The 9,548-nt window shown below is 42.9% G+C and overlaps 1 protein-coding gene across 2 annotated transcripts in view; it reads right to left on the reverse strand.

Moving 5' to 3' along the window:
- Window positions 1-6,656, reverse strand: part of LOC118282529 (receptor-type tyrosine-protein phosphatase delta-like) — a 328,854-nt gene extending 322,198 nt beyond the window's left edge. For both annotated transcript variants that reach the window (XM_047336023.1, XM_047336022.1), the window contains exons 1-3: window positions 6,512-6,656; window positions 6,225-6,339; window positions 6,064-6,099 (exon numbers count right to left, since the gene is read on the reverse strand). The gene's annotated coding sequence lies outside the window, so the exon portion shown is untranslated. The remainder of the gene's footprint in view (window positions 1-6,063; window positions 6,100-6,224; window positions 6,340-6,511) is intronic.
- Window positions 6,657-9,548: the final 2,892 nt, after the last annotated feature.

Consider the following 9,548-nt stretch of genomic DNA (forward strand, 5'->3'; position numbering starts at 1 on the left):
GGATGTCTAAATCTACTATGGCACTGCATATATTTTTAAATCACAGTGTCTGTACTTTCACTGACTGTAAAATACGATTAATAAATAATATACTGTGGATACCAGTCACTGATCTCACCACAATGGTTTGACTCTTTCATATTTGATATAAAGAATCTTTTTTTTTTGCTTCAGGGACCACAGAGTTTTTCTATAAAACCAAACAACGACTTAACTTAAACTACACCCTGTTCAGATACAACTTGAAAAACTGTATGTTCCCTACCAGTCCAACATGTTTGCTCTTTTCTTTTCAGCAAAACAAAAACCTGGTGCTGATCACGGTGTGGAAACCAAACGTCGTTCACGGTGACCTCCAAGTTTCTGCTGGAAGGCTCTAAGGTATGAATATAAACATAATAGTTTGAATCTAAGGCTGCTGGGACAACAGAGATTGCAGCAGCCGCAGGTAAAACGGAGCTAGGACTCCATCAAAATATTCTTGAAGGGAGCATTTCTGCCAGCCTTTCTTTCTTTTTTCTCATTACTGACCTGAAAGGACAGTAAGAGAGAAAGCTCTACAACAGTGTTTTTAAAGAGAGAGAGAAGGAAAGTGTCTGGAATTATAAGCATGCCTTGGAAAACAGAGCGCTGAATGTTATCTCGAGGTCAGAGGCGGTTGATCTGACAACGAATACAACAAACTGCCACTCGAGTTCACTTTTCTCTTCTGCTGCTTTCTTTTTTGTTTTCTTTTCCAAATGCTTTGAACATTTGAACTACGCTTTCCCATGGTCCAGGTCCCTTGGATAGCAACCGAGTAGGTCTAATTGATTTCTCTAGTTCATGTTGGTTAGAGGCAGCGGCATCGAACTGTACAGAGTACCCTGGCTCCAGCTTGCCTGCGTTCCTTCCTTTCTGTTCTCTTTTTTCCCGTATCCCAGTAGACTCCGATGCAAATACTCAACATACCAGTGCCCTCTGTAATCCTGTAGGCCGCTGATAGCAGAGAAATGCCACGGCCATAGCAAGCATAGTCATAAAATATACACACCCTGGTGCTATACATGTGGCTTACCAGAAGGTCAGGATGTAAGACCATGATGGTATTTACGCGAACCCGCACCGTGTCATTATCTAAGACGCCACCTTTGACATCAAAAGAAGAACTAAGCTATGCTAACACACACATACAAGAGGTGGAGATGCAGGTACAGCCTTGTGCAATCGAATACAGAGGGCCCAGCAATACATGCCCTTTGTGTAGGCAAAGAACATTCACATTTTGTGTGTTTCATGAAACGTCAGGTTGCGTTTCTGTCGTAGTACCCATGTCCATAACAGTGTGCACTGCCCCGTGCATGTAGACATTAGTTCAGTCAGTGATTCTGATTCAGGGGAGCACATCCACTACATTCTCCTCCCGTTTTCGACTTTGGTCAGTGTCCATCAGTTCTAAGAGTTCCTGTCATGTCAGGGCAGAGGGATTGCAATGTTTTTTTGCCCACCTTCACTTGCGCCGCACAGACGCAGCCTTTCTGTAGGCAGTAACAATACAGTGAGCAGAGCGGAGAGGGGGAAATATCCACCGCAGCCTTTACTGCTAAGATGAATTACAGATCATGCATCGCAGAGCCCGAGTTTGAACTCCTGCTACGGTGAGAGAGAAGTTAGATAACCAGAAATTATAGAGTACCACAGAAGACAGCCCTGTGCTTGGTCACTTCGTCGTGGGTTTAAGGTAATGACAGCAAAGCATGACTAAAGGCAGAGCACTGATAAAATAAACAGCATCTCACGCATACAACTCAAGCCACTGCCATCCATGCTCATATACTCAGCAGGGCCACTGCAAAAATTGCATTTACTTGCAACATTGCTTTAAATACTGTGAAGAGTTAGAAGCTGACACCATTTTAAACTGCACGGTTTTCCACCAGGGAATATTGTGACACTTGTTCACACCTAAATTTCTTTTACTGTATCACCAGTGGAGCAACAAAGGTAAGGAACCCTAGTTGACCGTCAGGTTGACAAGGAGACTCTATGGGCGAGATGGAATGATGTGATCAAGCTGACATCGTGTTCGCTGTGGGGCATATACTGCCCAGTAAGGCCACTCAGGTCCGGCTGTACCTTAGATGTGTTGTGCAAAAAGATCTTGCACTCTTTATTTCCATCCAATGACTTCAAATCTGGTTTTTAATAGAGAAAGCAAACAGACGTGTTGAAAAGTTGTAAAACCTGTGTTCGCTAGCGTCAGCTAGATATTGCAGTGTAACTGATAGTAGCGAGTCGCTTGACTTGGTCTTTTCCAACGTGCTAATGTTAGGCTTTGTTGTAGCATCTGCCATTATCCTGTTGCTGACATTCATGGTGACAAGTTCAGGGAATATTACACTCATTTCAGATTGCAACAAAAAAAAATTCACTAGCAAATCTATTTCAGATATACTCAGTTCGAGGAGCACCTTTTAAATAAATGTTTTAATAAATGTTAAAAGATCAAGTTCAGCTGTATGACTAGTGCGTCTTCTGAAGTAAATGTTCTGCTAATCTGTAATTTGTATAGCCTCCTGATACCGACTTAAGTATCAGCGTTATCTTGAGCTTTTTAAATAAGAGTGTGACCAGAAAAAAAAATACATCGCTTTAAAGGATAATGAGCAATCTGCAGCGGTTCACCGTTGTACTGTATCATAAACACACACACACACACACACACACACACACAGACACCACACTGATGTCTCCTGAAGAAGCCAAAAGTTGTTGTTTAACAATGTAATGAGCGTCTGATTTATGACCGGAGCCATTTGCCTGATAAATAAACAGCACAGAAAAATAATTTAGATTTAAGATTGTGCCTGTGCGCATTGAAAGTTGTATCATTGTGAATCGGTGCACCTATGTGTGGCTAGTGAAGTGAATGCATGAGTTGCATATTCACTGCTTGCTCTGTACAGTGCATGCGCATGATTTTGATTGAATTTCAAAACCCCCAAACATGTAACGTCTGCACTGAAACATCATCAACGAGGCACAAAGGGAAAACACACACGTCGTCCAGAGGTTGCCTCCTGATACACACCTGTGCTCTTCTTATTCGCAGACACGTGACCGGCCACATCTAAGGTTGTGTGCGTGACGCACGTGTCGACGCGGCTGTCCGAGGCGTGATTTGTATTTTTCACAGCGCTGTCTCCGGATCAGAAATGCGACGAGTTCTCATGCAGCACAGCGAAGGAAGTTGTTAAATTTAGCGGCAGCAGAACATTCGGTCTCAGAGAGTCTCTGTCCGCGGAGGGACACTGGCACCCTTGTGAGCGAGCAGCTCACTCGGCAAGAGATGAGAAACTTTGGCAGCTAATGCGTCCGCTCGCACAAAAACGAAGCCCTGCCTCATCCGAGAGCATTAAGATGTGGCTAAATGAATAAAAAACATTGCCACCATGAGAGGAGAGGCAATGTGACAGTGGGATTTTTTTTTTTTTAAATTTTATCTGCTTTCATGTTGGCAGCCGCAGATATTTTATTTTGGGATGAATCAAAATTTCCTGAAAACGCCTGCGCCAGGTGTATCTAATTATCTGACAGCGCCTCCTCATTATGAAACGGCTCCTGGGAGTCGTCTCCTCGGCGTGCCAAGCCTTGGACCGCCATCAAGGCGTCACCGCACAAACACGGGCATTATATAGCTGCTGCTTTTCCATGGGGGTAATGCTTTTATCCTTTCTTCTTTTTTTTGTTGCTAAGAATTGGTCAGTATTTGCTCGCTTGTATTACAATGCACGGCTTTTTAAAAAATATGAATCACTGTATATTGGAAGTAGAATGAATGTAGCTTCAAAACTGATAAATTATATGTAGTGTTCGACATCTGACAAACATTTATCTACACATAGTCCAAAAAAAAGAAAAAAAAGGAATATAAATTTATTAGCGGCTGTTATGACAGCCCCGTGCCTTCTCTGCCGTGCCCCCATTATGTCACCTGGATGAAGTTTATGAAGCATAATTACAGCTTGCTCCCGTTTCTCAACAGGGAGGTGCAGCAGGCAGAGGGAAAGTGGGTGTGTTGTCGACACGGGCGCACAAGTGCAGCCTACGTTAATTAGCGAGAGAAAAAAGATTTGCAGAAATGCGGCTACCCAACTGGCAGTGCAGGCTGTGGCTCCGAGGGTCACGGCGGAAGAGCTCGTGCGACTGCGAGCAAGCAGACCTGTTTTCCCTGCTCGCCACTAGTAGCCGTTGCTCAAATCCCACCTAACAGTGATTGATGTGGGCCTGGAGAGCGGTTTTGGGAGTGTCACTCAAAGGGAGGACAAAGGGAAATTTCCTGTGTACTGTATAAAATAAGAGTGCTGCTGGGTAAAGGGTGGCATGGGACATGCTTACCTGGGTCTAGTCCTGGAAAGCTTTGCAAGGAATTCACTGCCTGACAGCAAACGATCCAAATCCACTTTTGTGCTCAGAAGTGTCTTTACACACGGGGGTAAGTGGCCTAAGGGACGGCTGCATTTCAACATTTCCTCGCGTCTCTTTTTGCTGCGCAAGCGGTGATACTTTAAAACGGAGGAGGATGTGCTTTTGTCTTTTGTTGGTCTTCCAGCCGGAATTGATCATTTCCACATGAATCATCTATACACACTGAGTTTTTTCTATTGTCATGTTCACGGTGTGCCTATATTCATTGGTGCCAATAAACACATGCATAGATAGATAGATAGATAGATAGATAATATTATGCCTAATAAGCTAAGCTCAGCATCATGTAATAACTTACCCAAGGGCAACATTAGTGAAGCAATGCTAATTGCCTTAATGACGGCAGGAAAGCGATACTGAATTACCAGCTCTCAGCACAAAACGACTTAATATCAAAACACAGTGAACATATAACTAAGAATAGCCGCGATGTATCGTTGAGCCATGTGAGCGTGTTCGCATAGGTGTTCCGTTCCAAGTGCCCACGTGTAACCATTTCCTGTCCTGTATGCCTCGCCATTTAGTGCTTGTTGAAATGCAACAGTGGCCTATCTCTCGCCCTGCCTCATGACTGGCAGAGCGTAATGCTATTACCTCTCCTCCATGGTCATGCTCACTTAGCCCTCTGTCACTCTACACAAGCCAAGGAAGAGACATCTCCTGGCACTGTGAGCTGTCCTTGCCCTCATTTGCGATTGCTTCTCCTTGGCTTGGCTTTTGCTACAAAATACAGAGGCACACAAACTTTTCAGTTCATTATCTTGCCTTTTAGTGGCTTGCCACTTTTTTCTCTCTCTTTTTTTTTGTCTGGGGCTGCAGAGTAAGACTGCAGATCACGGGTAATTGGCTATATATGAATCACTTGTCAGTCCTAGTGTCACAAATACAAATTACTCTTTAACACGGAGAGATGAATTTGATAACTTCCAAACGCAGCAGCCTGGCGGGGGGGGGGTGACACACAATGGCGCATGATGCATGTCAATCACCATATCTGACAACAAAGTCTGTCGGGTACCAGAAGCGAAATGGGTCAACTCAGTGAGTCACAGCCCACCCACCGTCTACATCGGGACTCCTTGGGCACGAGCGCGCGCGCACACACACACACACACACACACACACACACATTAAAAGTCAACCATCCAAAAAAGGTCCTCACTTGCCAGAATGAAACATTCGACCAAACTTTCGCAACACGTCCCAGAACCAGCACGCAGAATATCCCGCGATGCCAAATTGCTCGTGCGTGCTCGGGCATCCTCCGCGCAAGCGAAACGAGGGCAAAGATGGCTCTGGTCTTTGAGCGCAGTATGTGCTATAAATGATGACGGTACAAAATTATGTAAATATCTCGCCACCATCTGGAGTGTAACGGCGAGCAGCAGACCGGCGCACGCTGGGCGCAACATTATCCATAACGCAGCACCAAGATATGCAAAAATATGCGCCCTGGGCACCTACTCCCGTCGCGGCACGATACAGAACTTGGGAGTGGAAGGCAAACCGACACTTCATTCCAAACATGAAAAAACAAGAGTCCTTTTGACTGCAATTCACATCATTAGAAGGTGCAGAAAAAGTCTGTGCACTTACTATATACCCAGGCGGTAGAATGCAAAGCCCCGGTAACTGTAATTAAAATAGAAGAATGGAAAAAATGGAAAAAGGATTTCCTTAATGAGAAACTGTGAGGTAGAAAATAGCTGCATGCATTCTAAATCATTGAGCTCGTCGATGTCAAAATGTCCACTCACCGGAGCTGTCCGCGTAAATTCCTTAGGAAATTCCAGAGGAGTCCCTTCTCTCTTCTCTCAAAGTCAGAAAACAGCAATGCTTTTTTCTTATTCCAAAAACAGGCCCCCGGTTGAACTGAAAGAGAGAAGAGACCAGAACAGCCACAACAAATTCCGTTAGAACCTGGAGTCCGCCCCCCCCCCCCCACCATCCCCAAAAGTGTTGACATAACTGTGAAGAGCAGCAAACCAAAAAAACAAAAAAGAAAGGCAACTCGTAATAAACTGGCGGAATGGACAGTTGGTACCTGCTCTCTTTATCACTGTCGACAAAGACAATGAGAGCGCCAATAAGACGGGCAGAAAACTGAGAGAGCTGAGCTCATTTCTTGGGAAACGCAGCCCCGGCGCGCTGTCAGGTTACACCAGCACACACACACATAGACACACACACTGCTCCCGGCGGCGGATGGAGAGAGAGAGGGAGGGAGGGAGGGAGGAAAGAGGAAGAGAGCGGGAGACATGAGATGCTGCGCTCTAAAGCTGCACTTCACAGCGCAGCCGCTGGGTGGCCAGCAGGAGGAGCAGCTGACAGCGGGGATGTTTCCCCTCCATTCCAAGTGGCACAGCCAAGTGAAGGCTGGTACAGGCCTACACAGTCTGATCATAAAACAATCTTAACAGGAGTATAACTCGAGGTAATATTGCACCTGCAGCCGTATGAACTAGCGAGTATTGCTGCAGCTTGCAACTTAAATGGCAGCTCATAAACAGGCTATTTGATACTTCGTTACATTTTATGAGGAGATATTGTACTCTTCACTCACCTTACTGTTCCTTTACAGGTTACAATATTACACTATGGTGAAATGTGCCATGTTACAGCAGCAAGTGGGCGTAACCGAAATGGAAACATCGGTGAAAAAAAGTAATCAATAAGTAGCATGCAATATAAACACAAGTTACAGCAAACAGAGAACATTTGAATATGTACAGGGTAAACAAGTGTAACAGGATTTCTCAAAAGACATTTAAATTGCACTGGTAGAAAGTGAGTATTGCACAGTTAAATGAACATATGAACAATCTATGACATACTTAAAATTAGCCCCACAGCAACCGAAAACATTATGCATTGTATAAGCCCAGTGGCATTCTCCCGAATTAGTACTTTCACTTATGATGCTAAAGTTAATTTATCTATTGTGTGCTTTAACCGAAGTGACACCTTTAGTGCAGGGATTTTACTTGCTACTAAGTATTTGTAAAGAGTCAGAATAATTTCTCTGCCAATTGTATGATGCAACCCACCAAACATCAGACGTCATCGGGACGTAGCCTTAATTTAGCCCTAAAATGGTACTCCAACCAAATCTAGACATAGTGTAGACGTAGGCAAAGATGACTTTGCCTTTGCCTACGGTGGGAAGAGCTGTCTGCCATTTAGCTTAATATTATTTTTCAGGATTCACTATAAAACCTGGGGAAGCATAAGTGCCCTCTGTTGATTTGACTTGTCTTGGCAGGAAAAGCACATATGTTGCTGATGACATCAACAGTTTCAAATGGTAGGCCAGCGTGAACCGTCTCACCTAAATTCTCGCCTTCATTCATAAATCGGCCTTGTCCGATTACAAGTTGTGTAGTATGAACTGAACAGCGGTCTTACGTGTAGTGTGTCTGAGTATAAAGCATATTTTTTTCAATAGTTTTTGAATTTGATAGGTTTACAATGGAGTCTACTGCATCAATTCACTGTACGAAACACAGATACACCTATGCCTGTGATATAGATAGTAAAATATTACAGATATCAATTTTAAAACCACAAGGAAAAAACAAATCACAGTCATTACAGACATGAGAAAAATTTGTTTGTCCTTATTAGACCAGCTTCTTTTAATGTGGTTGAAAAAGAAAAGTGGTGGATTTTCTTTAAAGCATTCATCGCATAATTAATTGGGAAACATTTAATCACTGAATTTGTTTACAGACATGAAATTGCAAAGTTATGCACAAATGCATAATTGCATTAAGCCTGAATTAAAAAAGTAAAAAACATTTGCAATGTGCATAATGAGAAGCTCGTTGATGTATAGACATGGTATGCCTGGATTAATCCGTGGCCTACCTACTCGCAAGATCAGAGCTTCAGCTGCTGAAGAGGCTCCGGGAAGAAGCTCTCATCAAACCATTCATTTTCATAGTCTGTACGTTTTAAAATGCACACTGGCTGACTGTGGGATCTCCTAATGGGATTTTACCAGATCTGGATTCAAATAAAGTGGAGGGCTCATGCTGCCCAGAAATACACTTGATTTATAGTGAGACAGTTCACTCTTGTATTGTTTTTGTCTGTTTTAGTTCGAATTACACAATAGTTTCCCAGTACGTAGGTTCTGTGTGTTTGCTTGCTATTTCGCTGGCTTTTATTGAGACTTTTAGGCTTTTGATATGAAATGCAATTGTTTTATAATTTTCTAAAATAATGTTATTCACCTGCAGACACAATGCAGTTATTTTCTGGTTCGTATACAATCAAATAAGAGACATTTCATTAAAAGGTTGCTCGCCTTAAACTTACTGTACTGTATTTCTAGTGTTTGGCCTTTCATGTCTGCTAAACAAGAGTTTCATGATGCTGCTGTTTGGGGTGAGTTGGTCTTTTGCATTCTTGTCCCTTGGTGATCTTGGAAATGTTTCTCATCACTTGCAAGAACTAACTTTTAATGTAGCTTAACCGTCCTTGTTGGCATTTCCGATAATGCCCATGTTGAAAGTTATCATACAGCTTTTACTTGTGCAAATTTAATTAACAAGGTTATAAACAATCGATACTCCCTTGAGGACTTTACTGTAAAATTGGCTTGACTACAGTCTCTACCTTTTTTTCACCTCAAAGTCAAGTTTTGTTCAGCCTCTTGTTGAACTTTGAGCTTCCAAAATATGCAGCCTGAAGGAGATGATAGCCACTGCTCCTGGAAAAACAGTAGTCTGGCACAGAAGCCCCAGGAAAAATGCACACTTTGGGTTTTGTACAGATTTACTAAAGAATATATGTCTTAGTATAAACTTTAGAGTTGCTGTGCCTGGCTAGCTGTTCCCCCCTGCATCCATCCTTTGCACTAAGATAAAAGGTTTCTGGCAATGACTTAATTTTTAAGGGAGAGAAATGGGAGCGTTCTAGCTCTTTTTTATCTACTTATTCCTTGCATTACATTCCTACTCTCATGAAGGAATACCAAAAAAGAAGCAAATCTTCAGGATTTTCCCATTGAACATTGTTGTTGGAATTGAAACTTTTTTTAAAGTTTTTAATTGTCTGAAACAATCTGTCAGAGGAGA

Source organism: Scophthalmus maximus, chromosome 12, assembly GCF_022379125.1.
Source record: "Scophthalmus maximus strain ysfricsl-2021 chromosome 12, ASM2237912v1, whole genome shotgun sequence".
Classification (NCBI taxonomy): domain Eukaryota; kingdom Metazoa; phylum Chordata; class Actinopteri; order Pleuronectiformes; family Scophthalmidae; genus Scophthalmus; species Scophthalmus maximus.